Source organism: Eubalaena glacialis, chromosome 12 (assembly GCF_028564815.1).
Source record: "Eubalaena glacialis isolate mEubGla1 chromosome 12, mEubGla1.1.hap2.+ XY, whole genome shotgun sequence".
NCBI classification, from domain to species: Eukaryota; Metazoa; Chordata; class Mammalia; order Artiodactyla; family Balaenidae; genus Eubalaena; species Eubalaena glacialis.
Window position 1 is genome coordinate 32,119,639 of NC_083727.1, and position 15,993 is coordinate 32,135,631.

Genomic DNA, 15,993 nt, shown 5'->3' on the forward strand with positions numbered 1-15,993 from the left:
CCTTATTTCTGTATCAACAGGGCCTAGCCTGGGGTAAAGGTTTAGTCAATGGATTCACTTTGAAGAAATAACTTTTGAAAGTTGATAAAAGGGCATTTAAGATCGGGATTCGCGGGTAACAAAGGCTTGCACACAGGCATCAGCACTCATTATCCAGGGCAGCTCCGAGGGCGAGACGCGTCCTTCCAGCGCAGGGTACCCAGCCAGGGCGCGCGGCGAATCCCTCGGGAAGGGTCGCCCGGGCTGGCGCGGGGGCGTGGCCTGGGCACAGGGGGCGTGTCGCAGCCCGCGGGGGTTTCCGCACCCGGTGCGCGTCCGGCGGGGGCGCGGGAGGGGCTTCCGCCGCGAGGGGGCGGGGCTGGCGCGCGGAGTCCTCTGACGGCCTCAGCCAGGGAATTTCAATTTGAAACCTACGGGAGGGAGGAGGCGGGTGCTGCGGCCGGCGGCTGGCGCTGAAGCTGTACGGGTCCCCGCGGCGAGCGAGCTCCTGAGTGCGGCGTCCGGGTAAGGAGGTGTGCGGAGCTGTGGAATGGCGGGCCCGGGGCGGGGTATCCCGGGCCGAGCGCCTGGTCCCTGCGTCTCGGATTTTTCCTGAGGCTGCAGCTGGGAAGCTGATCCCGGGCAGGAAGCGGTGGCGGGACGGTTCCACCAGGAGGGGGAGGGCGGCCGGCTTTGGGGTTTTCTGCGACTCCCTGTCTCCTCTCCTACTCGTTCCCGCCCCGGGGACCGGGTCCTGTTGTTGCTCCAGGCCGGATCCCTGGTTCCCCGCTCCACTGCGGTCCCCCACTTCTCCCTTCTCGGGAGCCGGGGCCGCGTCTCGTCGGCGCCGGGAGAGGTGGGGGCCTGGTGAGAACTGCGCCGGCCCCGCGGGGGTGCGGTGGGCTCAGGGTCACGCGTCCCGGGCCCCGCGGAGCGGCTGCAGGAGGGATCCGGCTCCATCCTGGGCGCGGGCCGCGGCGCGCGAGCCTGTCCCAGTTCGGAGCGGCCGTCCTCCTTCGACTCCTGGCGATGAGCGCGGGGGCTCGGGGTACGCGGCGGCGGCGTCGCCCTTCTGGAGGATAATTTTGGGAGAGGAAACGTAGGCGAGGACGTCGCGCGTCCCTCGGCCGGCCGCGCGCGTGGGCGCTGCGTGGAGCCGGGCGAGGGCCGCGTCAGCCCCAAGCACGGTGCGCGTCCGCCGCCGCCGCTCGCTCTGTCCCGCAGGACGGGTGCGACCTGGCCGGTACGGAGAGAAGCGCACGTTTTGCTCTCTGATCCTTGCAGTCCCGGCACTCAGGCCATCTCACCACCCATGGCTTATTTTTCTCCCCTGGATTTGAGGGCAGAGGGTTGGGAGGGTTGTTAGTTGAGCTGCAGGGGAAGGACCAGGAGGAGAACAGAACAGAAAGAGCAGCGTTGGAATCGGAGTCTAAATCCCCAGCCCCAGACGCTGCCTGTGGCAGCCGGGATGTCTGCTGGAAGCCGTCGGTCATCATGCTTCCCGAGATCGCTCATCTCCCTTGAGGTCAGGTTTTTTGGTGAAGTGAGAAGAGCTCTCGCCTAGAGTCTATTATTTGGGGGGGGGAGTGTCTCTTTGTGGAGCCCTCCCTATTGACCTAGGACGCCTTAAATTGCATTCCTTATCACCACCACCGCTGCCCGTTTTTAAGAGCCCTGGTGGGGTGCGAGGGAAGGTAGAACCTAGAGGACCTGTGGATATATTTTCTCTTTTCTGAATCACATCTTTGCCTCAGTTTTTTGAACTTCTCGCATCTGAAATGGCACGTGTATGCTAGACGTCTTGTTCTTGTTACTGTTATTTAACCTTTTTTTTAAATGAATCTTAAGAGTTTTTCCTTTATTCTTCCGTTTTATTCAGTGACCTTTTAATTTTTTCCCTTGTTTTTTTCTTCTCACCGGAATCTATTATTTCTGTATCCTCTATTTATAGTACTGTATTGAGAATTAGAATTTTAACCCGTGTCCTGTCACATTTCCCATTGGATTTAGGACTTGAGGGAAACTGAGTCAATTTCTTGGCCACAGGAGCTGGGATTTAGAATTCTCAGTCTTTGAACAGGTTTTACTGGGAAACGAATAGCACTTAATCCTATTCAGTTACTGTTTGGAGGGCTCTTTGCTGTGAGAAATCACTGGATTGCTATTGCAGCCACTGATGGGGCTGCATTGCAATGCAATCTTGGATTGTGATAAGGGCCAACTCAATACATCCATCAGGCTGACACAACTTTTAAAGAGTTAGGCTGTGTCCCTTGTCAGAGTTCCAGGGATCAGTCCTAAAATTCAATTTGAGAATCACCATCAAACCTTAGATATCTACTTCATAGAGGTTATTGGAGAACTGTACAAGTGGTAATGGCTTGGAACAATGGCATGGATTTAGGGCTAATTTAATCTTATCCTGTCTTCCTCACTTCTTGGGCAGAATTCCCACTGAAGTCAGTAGTGGTCTTGTGTGCAGAAGGACTGCTGAGAACAAGAGGCTGCTCATTTAGATTAGCGGGAGGGGACAGTTTCTTTCCTTTTGAAACATCCCTCTTTAAGAAAGACCTAGTCATAACAGTGCTTTAATCTTTTATCTCTAGTCAAAGTAGTTAGACCTTCTAGAGAAAATATGTGGATGAGTTGAGCCCCCAACTTCAGATTCTTGATACCTAAATTGAATGGGGATTGCCTAAAACGGTTAAAAGTGATAAAAAAAATATCATTTAACGAATTTCAGTAAAATTATTACTAACTTCAGTAAAAAATCTAAATTGCTATAGAATATTCTCAACTGGGTCCGTATATTAAACTGGGTAAATATACAACTGGGTATGTATATTAAAATCTGAAACTTAATTCCAAGTAGAAAGAAGCAGATTTGCAGATTTAGGGGACAAATCTGAAGAGGGCTCACCCCAAAATAACTATGGAAATATAAAACAAGAGAATTCAGATAGCCCTTGCTGTATTTGGAGAGGTAGCTTTTAGTACAGTTTGTGTGTGTACAGGCTTTAGTGACTGTCTGGGCTCATCATCAGATTTGGAGGTTTCTATGTTAGTTTTGTGCTGATCTGAGTTGGTGAGCTTGTTAGGTCGTTTGCTTCTTAACTAACGGTTTTGTGGTTTACCCTTTCCAAATTACCAGTTCGAAAGGATTGAGTTTAGAAAACCTATCCAGTCACCAGATCTTAAAAATAGATTTTTAAAAATCTGAACCGTGTCCACGTGGACTTCCCAACCACTTGCTTTCAACTAAAAATACTTGCAAAGATGACAAAGCAGTCTTCAACCAGAATATTTATTGGTAAAATTACTCTGTAATTTAGTAATATTGTATAGTTATGTTTAAGGTCGGGTTTTGCCCTGAATCACCACTCTCATATAACTGACTAGAGAACTACAAAGGTTCTATCTTTGCTGCTTTATTTAGGAATGTGGAGTTTATATTTCATATAGCAGAATGCTAAATATTTTTGAAGATTTGCTTTTGTTTCTGTTTCCACAGGAAAGTATGGGCCTTTTTCTTTGTTTTTTGAACTGAAGTAGCCTGTTTAAGAGCTATGTGTGGACTTTTTGGAAAAGTATGAATTACTAGTATTTTTATAAGGCAATAAAATAGTTTATAGGGATCAATACTGCTGAGAATCAAATTTTGCATTTCTAAAAGTCTGTATTGTTTACTTGGGGAAAACAAAGGAAATATGGGGGAAATACCTCCCTACCCCACCTTTATTTAGAAATATTTCCAGTGGCCTTGTTTGTTTTTTTCAGATTCAGAATTACTGTACCTAACCACTGGGTACCCTTACACATTTAAAAGCCTCAAGTAAATGTTTATGCTGGCTTCAGTAGTCAGCAAATACTAGCCAAACACTAATTTACTGCCCTTTTATAGAATCTTGGAATCTCAGGGCTGGACCTTTAGGAGTCAGCAAATCCACTCTCAGCCCTTTTGCCCTCCCCTCAACACACAAACATTTCCAGCCTCTTTGGAAGGCCTGAGTTAATAGAAGATTTGTATATGATTCCCCCACAGATTCCAGACAGAGCATTCTTTGGGAATGCCATTTTTTGGCACAAACCAGCAACCTGATAGTCATAAGATTTCTATCATTACTCTGACTGAGCAGTGCCCCAAACTAAAATCTAAAATGGACTTAATGCCTGCTATCATTAACTGGAGGGGAATGGCCTCCAAGTGTAAATACTACAGTTATTTAGATGTTACAGGTAAGCCAAAAAGGAAAGAAAGAAATCATTTTAAAAAAAATTAATCTATTTATTTTATTTTTGGCTGCGTTGGGTCTTTGTTGCTGCACACGGGCTTTCTCTAGTTGCGGCAAGCAGGGGGCTACTCTTTGTTGTGGTGTACGGGCTTCTCATTGCAGTGGCTTCTCTTGTTGCGGAGCACGGGCTCTAAGCGCGTGGGCTTCAGTAGTTGTGGCACGTGGGCTCAGTAGTTGTGGCTTGCGGTCTCTAGAGTGCAGGCTCAGTAGTTGTGGCGCACGGGCTTAGATGCTCCGTGGCATGTGGGATCTTCCTGGACCAGAGCTCGAACCCGTGTCCCCTGCATTGGCAAGTAGATTCTTAACCACTGCACCACCAGGGAAGTCCCAGAAATCATTTTTAATATCAGATAGAAATAACTGAGATAGTGATAACTAATGCTTTTTTTTTAGTTTTTTCTATAAAGTACGTGTATTTTGTACGAGAGAGGGAATACATATGTAGAGTTATGTGAAGTACCTATAACATTATGTGTACTTAATAAATTTGATGAATCAGTTCGTTGAAACTTTATATAATATATTGGAGGTGCTTTTAATTAGAATTCTTTGAAAGTTGGAGTTAACTTTGTAGAACCTGGTACTGTTTCATGTAGAAATGTCACATAGGTTATATTTCATAGAGGTGATTTGCTTTTCTTACTCTTGGGTATTGTTTCCCCTTGTTTTGTGGTTGGCTTGATATATGTGGGTTTATTAGATGCATGTTTTTCATGTCTAGAAGGGTAGATAATCTATATTTCCCTAAATATCTAGTTTTGGAGATAACATTGATTTTAATGAGAATTTTAGTGGTTTTCTCATTTTTTAAAGTGATGTCACTTTCCCTGTAGTGTAGGGTAGACCTCAGGTGGCTTATGGGTGCATTCATACTGCTTCTGCTTTTTTTCAAAGATTGAATTTGGACTAATTTCATATTCTTAGTTACTTTTAAAGTAGAAATATATTTTCATATCACACATACTTCTCTGCATTTTTTTTTTTTTTTTACTTTAGTGTATTAGAGCCGTAAAGGTCTAAATTCATTATAGATTGCCTCACAAATAATCTTTATGGTAATATGGGATTTATTTGAGAAATAAGAATTATCTTTTTATTTGCTCTGAGAACTATCATAAGTAAGGTTTGCTTTAGGTAGCCAAGCTGACACTTCACATATGTGACTAAATTGAACGTCATGGGGATGGTTTCAGTTCTTTCCAGGTTAAGAACCAGAGGGCATGGAAAGAGTTCTAAAGTGATTTTGTCACTTGTTCGTCTGTAGGACCTTGTTGTCTGGGTCAGGTAGGAAGTTCATTGTATTTAAACTAAATCATTCATGCTTTTACCAAAAAGCCAGTTTCCTCTTGCTTTTCTCTTTTTATGGCCTATTTATCTACCTCCATGAAAGAATTTTCAAATACTTAAAGACTTATGTTACCCTCTAATTTCCAAGAAAATCGTGATTTTAAAAACTTTTCACATAAGTCTGATTACCAAGTCTCTAATCATTTTTTCCAAGCCCTGAATTCAGGTTTCCAGACCTCCTGATGAGATTTGCAGCTGGACCTACCACCATGATAACAGCAGTTCTGAATTTAATCATATTTTTGAGTTTCCTATATTCTATCAATATATGTACACATCCCAGTATCCTGAAGATACTAAATGAATATGTAGTTTAAACTTTGCCATAATTCTTAGGTCTTTTCCTTTTTTCTAAATAGTCTACTTGTTTTTCACCCTTGATTCATCCGCCTAGGGTACCAGAAGGGAGGGTGAAAATCATTTAGTTTAGATTTTTGACCTTGAGGTGGGAAGTGTGGGGTTAGTGGGAAGGTGTTGCCCAGGGTGGCCTCAGGGGTTCATGAACTGACTGAGACTGTTAAGTAAAGTGGGGTATGTGTGTGTGTGTGTGTGTGTGTGTGTGTGTGTGTGTGTGAGAGAGAGAGAGAGATTTGGGGGAGCAGATTTTGAAAAACAAAACGTTGAAAACTGCTGATGTAGTTCTATTCTTAATTTTTGAGATTAGAGAATCGAAGTCTTACGAGATTTTCTGTTTTTTTTTTTATGTTACCCCATTGCACTTTCATGCCCCCACTATTGTGCTTATTTCCTTTCAATTCTTTCAGTTGTCCGATTTTAGCCAGTTGTCAAGGTTAAACTGAATTCTGATATAACATTGGCCTCGTATTTTCTTACCTTGAACTTAATGAATGTGTCTTTATTTCCTCACAAATTTCTTTGATGGAAATATTAATTAGAAAGGATCAGTAACAGGTCCACATTGTGGTGCTGGTTAGAATGCTGCTTATGCCAGTGGAGCCTTGGGTAAATTATTTCTCAAGGCCTCAGTTTCCTTATCTTCACTGTGGGGGTGAACAATCATAACCTACCTCAGAAAGTTAGATGAGGATTAAATGAGCTAGTGCTTATAAAATGCTTCACGCAGTGCCTGGCTTCTGTGAAAATTGTTAGGTTAAGAAAAGACTTAGTGGGTTGCTTGTGAAAATGTGGTAAGCAGTTTTGTTTTTTGCAGTGGTCAGGAATAATTATCTGTGTGGAAGTAGAGTCTTTGATATGAAACTGTAATTTCCTATGGTGATCACAAGTTAAAACCACTTTTTAACAATTTCAATATGGTATCTCTAGAATTTTTTTAACTATCCACTGCTTTTGGCAGTACTCAAAAAAGCATATAGATGGCAAAACTGTTTGGATCTAATTTCAGCATCACAGAGAGGTGGTAGTCTTTTTTGTTATGTTGCCTGAGGTAGCTGATTCGGAGTGTAAAACTTGTATGCGTATGCTATATTATAACTTCCTCTCTCTACAGCTTCAGTGAACTTGCTGCAAGAAGGCTGTTAGTGGAATTTTTATTGATAGTGTTTAAGTCTCTGCATGTGACATTAAAATGTGACCTTTTCACATCCAGCACATCTTTTTGTACCTGAAGTAGATCTGCGGACATATTTTTCCCCTAACAGAGTGTTTTAATTTTAAATTAGTTGACAACATTATCAGGAGGTTTCACAGAAATATCTTTCTTTTAGGTTTCTCTGGGAAAATTGGAGGACCTTGGCAACACTGGGCCCACGCTCCTCTGTTACAGCGCTGGGGAGTTCCTGCCCCATCTCACACGGGTCATCTTCCTACTTTGCCGAAGTCCCGCCCATTTCCTTTTGGCTTACCGCTGGACCTTTTCATGCATTTGCGTTAGATATATGCCTTCTCTAGACTATCCAGTTTGCATCTCTTTTACTAAATACCAATTTGGAAGATGCAAAAAGGACTCGATCTATATGACCTTCAAGAAGGTGTTCCTGGCAGTGGGGCTTTTCTACCGCTAGGGCCAGCAGTCATTTCCCACCTCTCCCTTTGTGAAGGCTGACCTCTGGGTCACTGTCAGTCATGGTTTCTGGAGCCCAGCATGCAGTAGGCCCTCGGTCACACGTGGAAAGAATGCTCTTTCTAGTTTCCTCCCAGACTTTGTGACTCCTTCTCAAAACAGATTGCCTGGTTCTCTGAAGCCTAGTGTTACACTACTGCAGCCCATAGCTGTACCTTGTTTGTATGTTATTTGGATTTTTTAGATGACCTTTTTTTCATTTCATCATTTAATATTTTAGTATGTATCTCTAGAAGGTAACTCTTTTGTAAACATGATTGGAATACCACCATCACACTAAAAATTCCTTAGTATCATCAAATATTCAGTTGTTGATATTCAAATCTCCAATTACCTCAAGTATCAATTTTTGAAAAAGTTTGTTTGAATCCAGATCCAGTTAAGATTTGCATGTTATAATTGGTTGTTGTATCTTTTTTTTTTTTTTAACGTTTTATTTAATATTGGAGTATAGTTGGTTAACAATGTTGTGTTAGTTTCAGGTGTACAGCAAAGTGATTCAGTTATACATATACATGTAACTATTCTTTTTCAAATTCTTTTCCCGTTTAGGTTGTTTGGTTGGTGTTTCTTTAAAGACTGATATACTCTAGTTTCCTCTTCATCTCTTATTTTTCCTTGCAGTAGTTTGTATGTTGAAGAAACTTGATTAGTTGTTTGGTTTGGTTTTTCACAGTCTGAATTTTGCTGATTTCAATCCTCTAGTGTAGTTAACCTGTTCTTCTGTCCTCTGTATTAGTAGTTGGAGCTAGAAAATTGGTCTAATTCAATTTATTTTCTTTCTGTTTTTCTTTTCTTTCTTTCTTTTTTTTCTTTTGTAACATTCCTCCATGATTTAGGCTTCTATTTGACACTTCTTGCTTGCTTTCCATCCAGGCTTCATCCTGGCTTCAGGTGCTGTCCCATTAGCTTCTTTGTCTTCTTTTTAACCTGTGCTGGACAAGTGCATTTTACGCTAGTGGCTCGGCTTTGTTCTAGGTTCCATTGTATGTAATGTGATAAGGCCAGAAGCATTGATAATGAACAGGTGAAAAAGGAAGAAAAATAACTTTTGGAGCACAGATGATAAGTCAGCTACTGTAGTTGGTGCTTTATATATTATATGTTAATATCCCCAATCCTTCTTACAGCAACACCTTGAAGTAGCTGGTACGCTCATTTTACAGATGAAAAACTGAGGCTTAAAACCAGAATAATTTGCTCAAGGGCACCCAGCTTGTGTGCCGCTAAAACTTCTGTTTCTTGTGCAGGGGAGGGTGAATTATTGCTTTTAATTGTTTGATGCTGTTACTCTGTAGAACTTGAAGATTTTAGGAATTTGTTGGCATCTACAGTATCTGACTTAACAAAAGATAAGTTTTCTTTCCTAACTGGTTTCTGCCTCCTAGTTTCTTTTGTAAAGGTGTGATTGTGAAGCAGAGTACTACTGTTAGTTGTGTGATTCTTGAATCAGGCTGGAGTGGCGAGTACCCTTCATCTTGTTTTTCACATTAGTGTAGTGTTTCCAGGCTGATGTTTCAATGTAAGAAAAATGTCCCAGGGTATAAAACACGTCAAAATAAAATGTGTGCCTCCTTCCCTTTCAGTTTTTTTCTTTCAAGCAGTTTTACACTTTTTGCTACTTCATTTACAGTGCAAATAGCATTCCCCAGGGTGCTAGTATATGATTTAGAAAGTCAGGTAATAGTGTAGGCATTATAAGGAAAAGCAGCAGACCCCTGCCTTTCATGTCCCTTCATGACAGATTTCTGCTCCTCAGAGGCAACCGCTTTCAGTTCTTTTGGTTTTATTATCTGTGTGTTTTGTTTAAAACCACGATATTCTTGCTTTTATGCTTTTTCTATTCTAGACCGTAATAGCTGTTGACTTTCTACCTTGGTTGGGGTTAGCCTCGTTTACAGACTCCCTCTTCCTGTGCACAGATGCACACTCTTCTCTCCTTCCACAGCACATATAGGCAACAGCTGAGCTGTGTATAGTGCTTTGATTGCATATACTTTCTTTTACAACTTTTTGTTTTATCCTGAAGTTTATTGCCAATTTTTTTCTTCATTTGTATAGTTTTCTTAGTACCTACCCTTAATTTAGCTCTAAACTTTGTTGAAAACTATATGGCAAACCATTTTCTTTTTTTTATTAGGGACATCCTTCCTGGACTGGTTATTTCTAGAACTGCTGTGCAGCTGTATTCTGGGAATTGCCCTTTTCCTCTCTTCCTGGGCTCTCGGGTGCCTGGGCTTTGTGTCTCTTCCTTATCTCTTACTTTACATGAGTGCATCCTCCAGTAGTTTCCCAAGAAAGTGCAAATGGAAGGCGAATTTCTTGAGACCTTGCATGTCTGAAAGCAACTTTTTCACTCTTAAAATGCCTCTTTGTACTCTCAGTTTGATTGCATTTATAGTTTGGCTGGGTATAGAATTCTAACTTAGTGGTCACTGTCCCTCCGAATTTCGAAGGCGTTGCTCCATTGTATTTTCGCATCCCACTGTTCTGTTGAGAAGACTGACTCGATTCTCATTTCTGATTCTGTGTATGTAGCTAGTTTGTTTTCTTTAGAAGTTTTCAGGGTTTTATCTTTGAACTTGGTGTTTTGAATTTCATGATGGTGTGCCGTGGTATGGGAGTCTTTCACTCATTGTGCTGAGCACTCAGTGGGCCGTTTCAGCTTGGAAACTCTTGTCTTTCAGAAATATTCCACTATGATAATGACTCCCTCTATGTTCTCTGTTCTTTCTGGAACTTCTATTAATTTGGATGTTGAATTTCCTGCTGTGACTTCAGGTTTGTTACTTTTTTTCTCTCTGATGTCATCCCTTTGTCCTTTTGTTCCCTCTTTTCGGGAAATTTCTTCAATGTTTTCTTCTAATCTCTCTACTGAACTTTTTTGCTTTCCTATTTTCGAAGCTGCTCCTAGGCTACTGAATTTTCTTTTTGATAATGTCCTTTTCTTGTTTCATGTATATAGTTTCTCCTGTCCTGCCCATCTTGATGTACCCCTGTGCTTGCTTTCTCTCTGTCTGGAATGCTCTTCCCTCAGATACCTACATAGCTTACTCCCTTAACTCTTTCAGAGCTTTGCTTCCGTGATCATTTATTTGAAAGTACAGCCCTGCTCCCACCCCTACCCCAGGGTGCCCTAAATCCCTTCCTTGTCTCTTCTTACTTGTGCAGTGTGTATTGCTGAAATCTGATACCCTTATATTTTACTTTTTGTTTATTGACTCTCCCGTCTCTGGAATGTAAGCTGCATGAAGGCAAATCTTTTTGTGTATTTTGTTCAGTATTTCCAGTACCTAGAACAGTGCCTGGTGCAGAGTAGGCACTTGGTAAATATTTGTTGACTGAGTGACTGGACCTCCCTGTTTTCTGTATAGAACCTCACCTTTGCCCTCTGAGCACAGAGCCTTTCTTTTTCAAGTGCTGTAGAGTGAACGTCCTGTCTTCTGGCTGCCAAGTTTTGATGAGGGTATGGGTGTGGGTGTGGTTTAAACGTTACTTGTCCTTATTTCCAACAGGTCCCTGTCTTCAACTTGCTCTCCCATCTCAACCCTCAGAGGTTTCTGGAACTTCCAGTTCCTAAGGCTCTCAAGCCTTCTCCAACAATCACATTGTTTTTGGTAGGTCCCCGCCAAGATAGCAATGCAAGTTTAGGCTTCCTCTGCTCTGCTAAGTCAGTTACTTTGTACATCTGTTCTCCATCTTCTAAAATTCTGTTGATATATCTCATCTGCTGGCCTGTCCCCTCTCTTTTTTTTTTTTTTTGTGAGTTTGTACCTTTTTTTCTTTAATTTTCTTTCTGTCATTTTAGTGTGGTTTTGGGAACAAGCAGAAATTAACTCATGTTCAACCCACTGGATTTAGGGTTTTAAACTGATAAAAATAAATTTCCAAGATTGTTGTGGTACTCACATTTGGTAAAAACTGCAGCCATAATAAAATTGTCCTTTTTCTCATGCCAAATGCTGAGTCAAACTTTAGCAGTATATAGAGAGAGACAGAAAAGTCAGGCGGTTGAGTTAACATCTAGGGTGGATGGGAGTGGGTGACTGATATGTGACTGAATAAGAAAGTGCTTCTTAGGAAGAGCTCAGAAAATGTATTATATTTTTTTCTTGTGATATTTCAAGGATTAGTTCAGTACACACACTTAAAAATTTTATATACTTGAACTATATTTAAAAATACACAATAAAAACAAATTTGGTGAATGTGTATCAGAAATGGCAACCTTATTTTAGAGTTTACTGAGTATCTTAGTTTGTCTGTCTTTAGACTGACTCATGATTGGCATACATAATTTGAATATTCTTTGACTATTTGAATATTCTTTGGTTATTAGAGGAACCTTTGAGCTCATGTGGATTCTGCTAAATAGTTTAAGGGTGAAAAATTTCATTACTAGAGCATAAATAGAGAGTGGGATTTACACTAATGTAAAGATACACACATTAGCAATTTTTGTGTATGAGTTTTGGGGAAAGTGAAACAAAAACGGAAGGTCTGAATAAGACAGTGGCTGTGAGGTCTGAGAAGCTCTAGGAAGACCCCAAGGCTCCTGAGTGCATGTGATTAGTGTCGGTTAAGTTGCCGAGTGGGTTTTAGGGATTTATTAATTCAAATACTCTATTCATGAATGTAGAAGATGTTATAGACAAATAGATCAGGACAGTAGTATCTCCCCAAAATGTGGTGGTATGTTAAAATGATTTGAGGTGGTGTACAGATGAATCTTTTTCTTTTAATGATTAAATACGTGTGCATCAGAAAAATATCCAAGTACTTCGAAACTATGATTACGTTGATAATTACTTAGTATAAGGCTAAAGTAGGTATTTTAAAGTGACTTGATTTAAGGATAAGTATTACATAAATAATAATACAGTAACTGTTTGGATTTGGCAAAATTATAAAGTAGGTCTGATTACTAAAGTCTGAGAAACTTGGGGCAGGTTTAAAATAAGATTTCTCCTAATAGATAACAGCATAAAACTGTATATGCTGACTGTGGCATAGACTTCTAAGTTTTCTTTTTTAGAAATTAACACTGTTTTTATTTTTAAAGTTTATTTTTTGGTATTCTTTTCAAAATAAGTCCTCAGAACATCTTCTCATTCGATTCTTAAACCAATTTTGTACCAGAGTTCTGACAGGTAAGCAAAGTGAGTTAGGAAGGGGTTAAACTTACTCAAAGCCATTCAGCAATTTAGTAATGGAGCTTCAGGCGCGGCCAGGGTCTCCCTGTGTCCAGAGTTGTTCCCTCTACTGTGTCCTCTTTTGATGTTAATGGACTTGCCAATTGAAGTTTTCTTGGAGAATTTAGGAAGCCTGCCAAGTTTTATAGCTGGGAGGGCTGTCCTGTAGCTTTTATATATTTGTATCTTGAACCCTGAAGGTAGACAGAGCTAGGTCTTCCAAAAATAGTTCAATAAATGTGTCAACATTTTCAAGTACTATTGAAAAAACAAGGAAGTGGAAGTCCTATGGGATTATTGGAAAACGGTGCCAAATGCTTTCACAAGTATTTGAAAAGCAAATGTGGCTCTGTGGTCATATGCTAGACAATATTTAGCCTTCATTTTGGAGCCCATTTTTATATGATAATCTTTTACTTTTCCCCAGTACTCTCTGTTTAATTGCAGACTCTGGGAGAAGAGCTGCTAAATGAACATTTTTCTTGAAAAGTTTTCTTTAATTCACTTCTCTTAGGGAGAAAAAGGCAAACTTCTGTTTTCTTAATAAAATGAATACAAATTGTGTATGGGAAAGATCAGAGTGACAAGTAATGAGTGGGGTCTGTCCACTGACAAAGGAATCAAGAGTTTATCCACGGGCTTGTAACAAGAACTGTTTTTAGATCTTGGCCATTAAAATCAACATCAATAAAGACTGCGTCTTAATTTCCTTAATGCTAAGATTGTCTGTTTTAAATTATGCACATAAGGGAACGTGAATACATTCTTCCTTCCGAGATCTCTCACCACCCCAAACAGAAAAATAAAGGTGCAGGGAAGCTATTCTTCACTCGTGCAGTTCTGCAGTGAAGGGCTGTCACTGTGGGCAGCATGTGTAGTGCATATGTGGCTCCAACTTTTCTCCTAATTGAGGCCAGTTCACTTTCATCCTCAGTGCTGCCAGCTTAAATGGAAAGACTCGAGGGTGGAATCTAGAGCATTCTATAGATCTGTGATCTGTGTGTTACTTGCTCTGTGCAGCACACATGTAGCAATGAAGGATAATATGGCTCTTTTTTTTTTCTCCCCTCCCCAGTATGGCTCTTTTTTAAAGGACCTTCTTTTTTGTTGTTCTTGTTAGGTTTTTTTAAGCCATGTTTCTACTGTATCTGATTATCTACTGAAGTGTTTTTTTGGAGAGAGAATGTACCATTGTCAGCTATAGAAAAGTATTTTTCTTTTTTAAACTTTTTATTATGGAAACAATTAAAAATATTCAGAAGTAGAGAGAATAGTAGTGTAATGGACCTCGTGTAGCCTCACTCAGCTTTGACAATTACTAGGACACGGCCAATCTTATTGATACATCCCACCCCCACGATTTTGAAGCAAATTCCAGATAATTTTATTTCATATAATTTCATTTGTAAGTAGGTAAGATTCTCCCCCCCCATTAGCATGTGATCTCCAAAATAAAGTTCATGTTCATTACTGATTTTGTAGAATTACAGAAATTAGTTCGTTTATGGCACATTCAGTTGTGTTTTGGGGATAAATATCTGAATATTGTTTTGATCAGTGAGAGCAATTTCATCTAAGTTTTAATCGGTGAAAGCAGTTTCATCTAAATGCAGCACTGTGGACTTAAAGGAAATGCTTTAGCCAGTTCTCAAAGGCCTAATTTCTAAACCAAATCTGAACTGACTTTCAAATTCTAGTATATTCTCAAGGTAATGTTGATGTTCTATGAATTGTTTTTCCATGGCTCTTGCCTATGTTAATACTAGATTTTAATGTTCTTTTTTTTATTTTTACATTTTGTTTATTTATTTACTTGAAATATAGCTGATTTACAATGTTATGTTTTAGGTGTAGAGCAAAGTGATTCAGTGATTTTAATGTTTTTAGATTTTTCTTTTTTCTTTCCCTCTCTCACTTCTTCTCTCCTTCTCTGTCTCTTTCATTCTTTTGCTTAGCATAGCTTAGTGGCAATATGTTGGAACCAGACCAAGTGAAACATTTTTTTTTTTTAGCTGACTGAAATTTAATGGGACTATGCAGTTATGAAATCACAGCAACCTGCCATGTGTATAGTTCTGTGTGGCTGTACAGAGGGGAAAGTATATGCCTTAAACATTCGTCATTGGACTTCTCCGGTGGCGCAGTGGTTAAAAGAATCCACCTGCCAATGCAGGGGACATGGGTTCGAGCCCTGGTCTGGGAAGATCCCACATGCCGCGGAGCAGCTAAGCCCGTGAGCCACAACTACTGAAGCTCGCGCGCCTGGAGCCCGTGCTCCGCAACAAGAGAAGCCACTGTAATGAGAAGCCCGCACACCGCCACGAAGAGTAGCCCCCGCTCACCGCAACTAAAGAAAGCCTGCGTGCAGCAACGAAGACCCAACACAGCCAAAAATAAATAAATAAAATAAATTAGTTAAAAAATAAAAATAAAAAACTTAAAAAAAAATTCGTCATATACTAGTTGAGAAATCATACTAGAACGCTGGCATAATAGACAAAGCTGACACTTAATAGTTGAAGTGCTTTTCCTAATTAACAGGCATGCTTTTTATGTTGGAGATAGTTTACTTTATATTTTAATTTGATTTTTTAATTAAAACGTAGTTTAATATATTTTTTGTAAAGACATCACATATTGAATTAGAAAATATTGATAACAATAGAAAACATTTCCTGAATACTTAATATGTGTCAGACACTATTCTGTAGGCACTTTTACATGTATTTATTCATTTAATCCTCACAGTAACCCTGGGTGGTAGGTACTGTTATTCTAGGTTTGCCTCATAAGAAAACTGAGGCACCACAAGATTAAGTAACTTGCTCAAGGTCACTCAACTAGTTAATGGCAAAGCGGGGATTTGAACCCAGGCCATTTGAGCCTATAGTCATAACTACTTTCCTATATTCTACCTGAGAATATGTAAATTCCTCTTCGTACCCTGTTTGTACTTGCATTTCCCTCCCCAGAGGAACCATTTTGAACCAGAGCCAATGCTACACTATCGTATGAGGGTATAATTTGATCACTGGGTGGGTATTTTTCATTGAGAAACTTGAAAGCTGTGTTAATGAGATTCTACTCATGTTCTTTTACTGGCTTTAGTTATGAAGGAGAAGAGGAGAAAAGTGGAAGCAAG

The 15,993-nt window shown here is 40.4% G+C and overlaps 1 protein-coding gene across 13 annotated transcripts in view; it reads left to right on the top strand.

The window, feature by feature from the left end:
• The first annotated feature begins 357 nt into the window (after window positions 1–357).
• Window positions 358–15,993, top strand: part of EPB41L2 (erythrocyte membrane protein band 4.1 like 2) — a 210,451-nt gene continuing 194,815 nt past the window's right edge. For 6 of the 13 annotated variants that reach the window (XM_061207155.1, XM_061207164.1, XM_061207166.1 and 3 more), the window contains exon 1: window positions 359–504. The gene's annotated coding sequence lies outside the window, so the exon portion shown is untranslated. Of the gene's footprint in view, window positions 505–746; window positions 847–15,993 lie in introns of those variants that run through there. The other 7 variants (XM_061207167.1, XM_061207168.1, XM_061207169.1 and 4 more) reach the window with 4 other exon arrangements.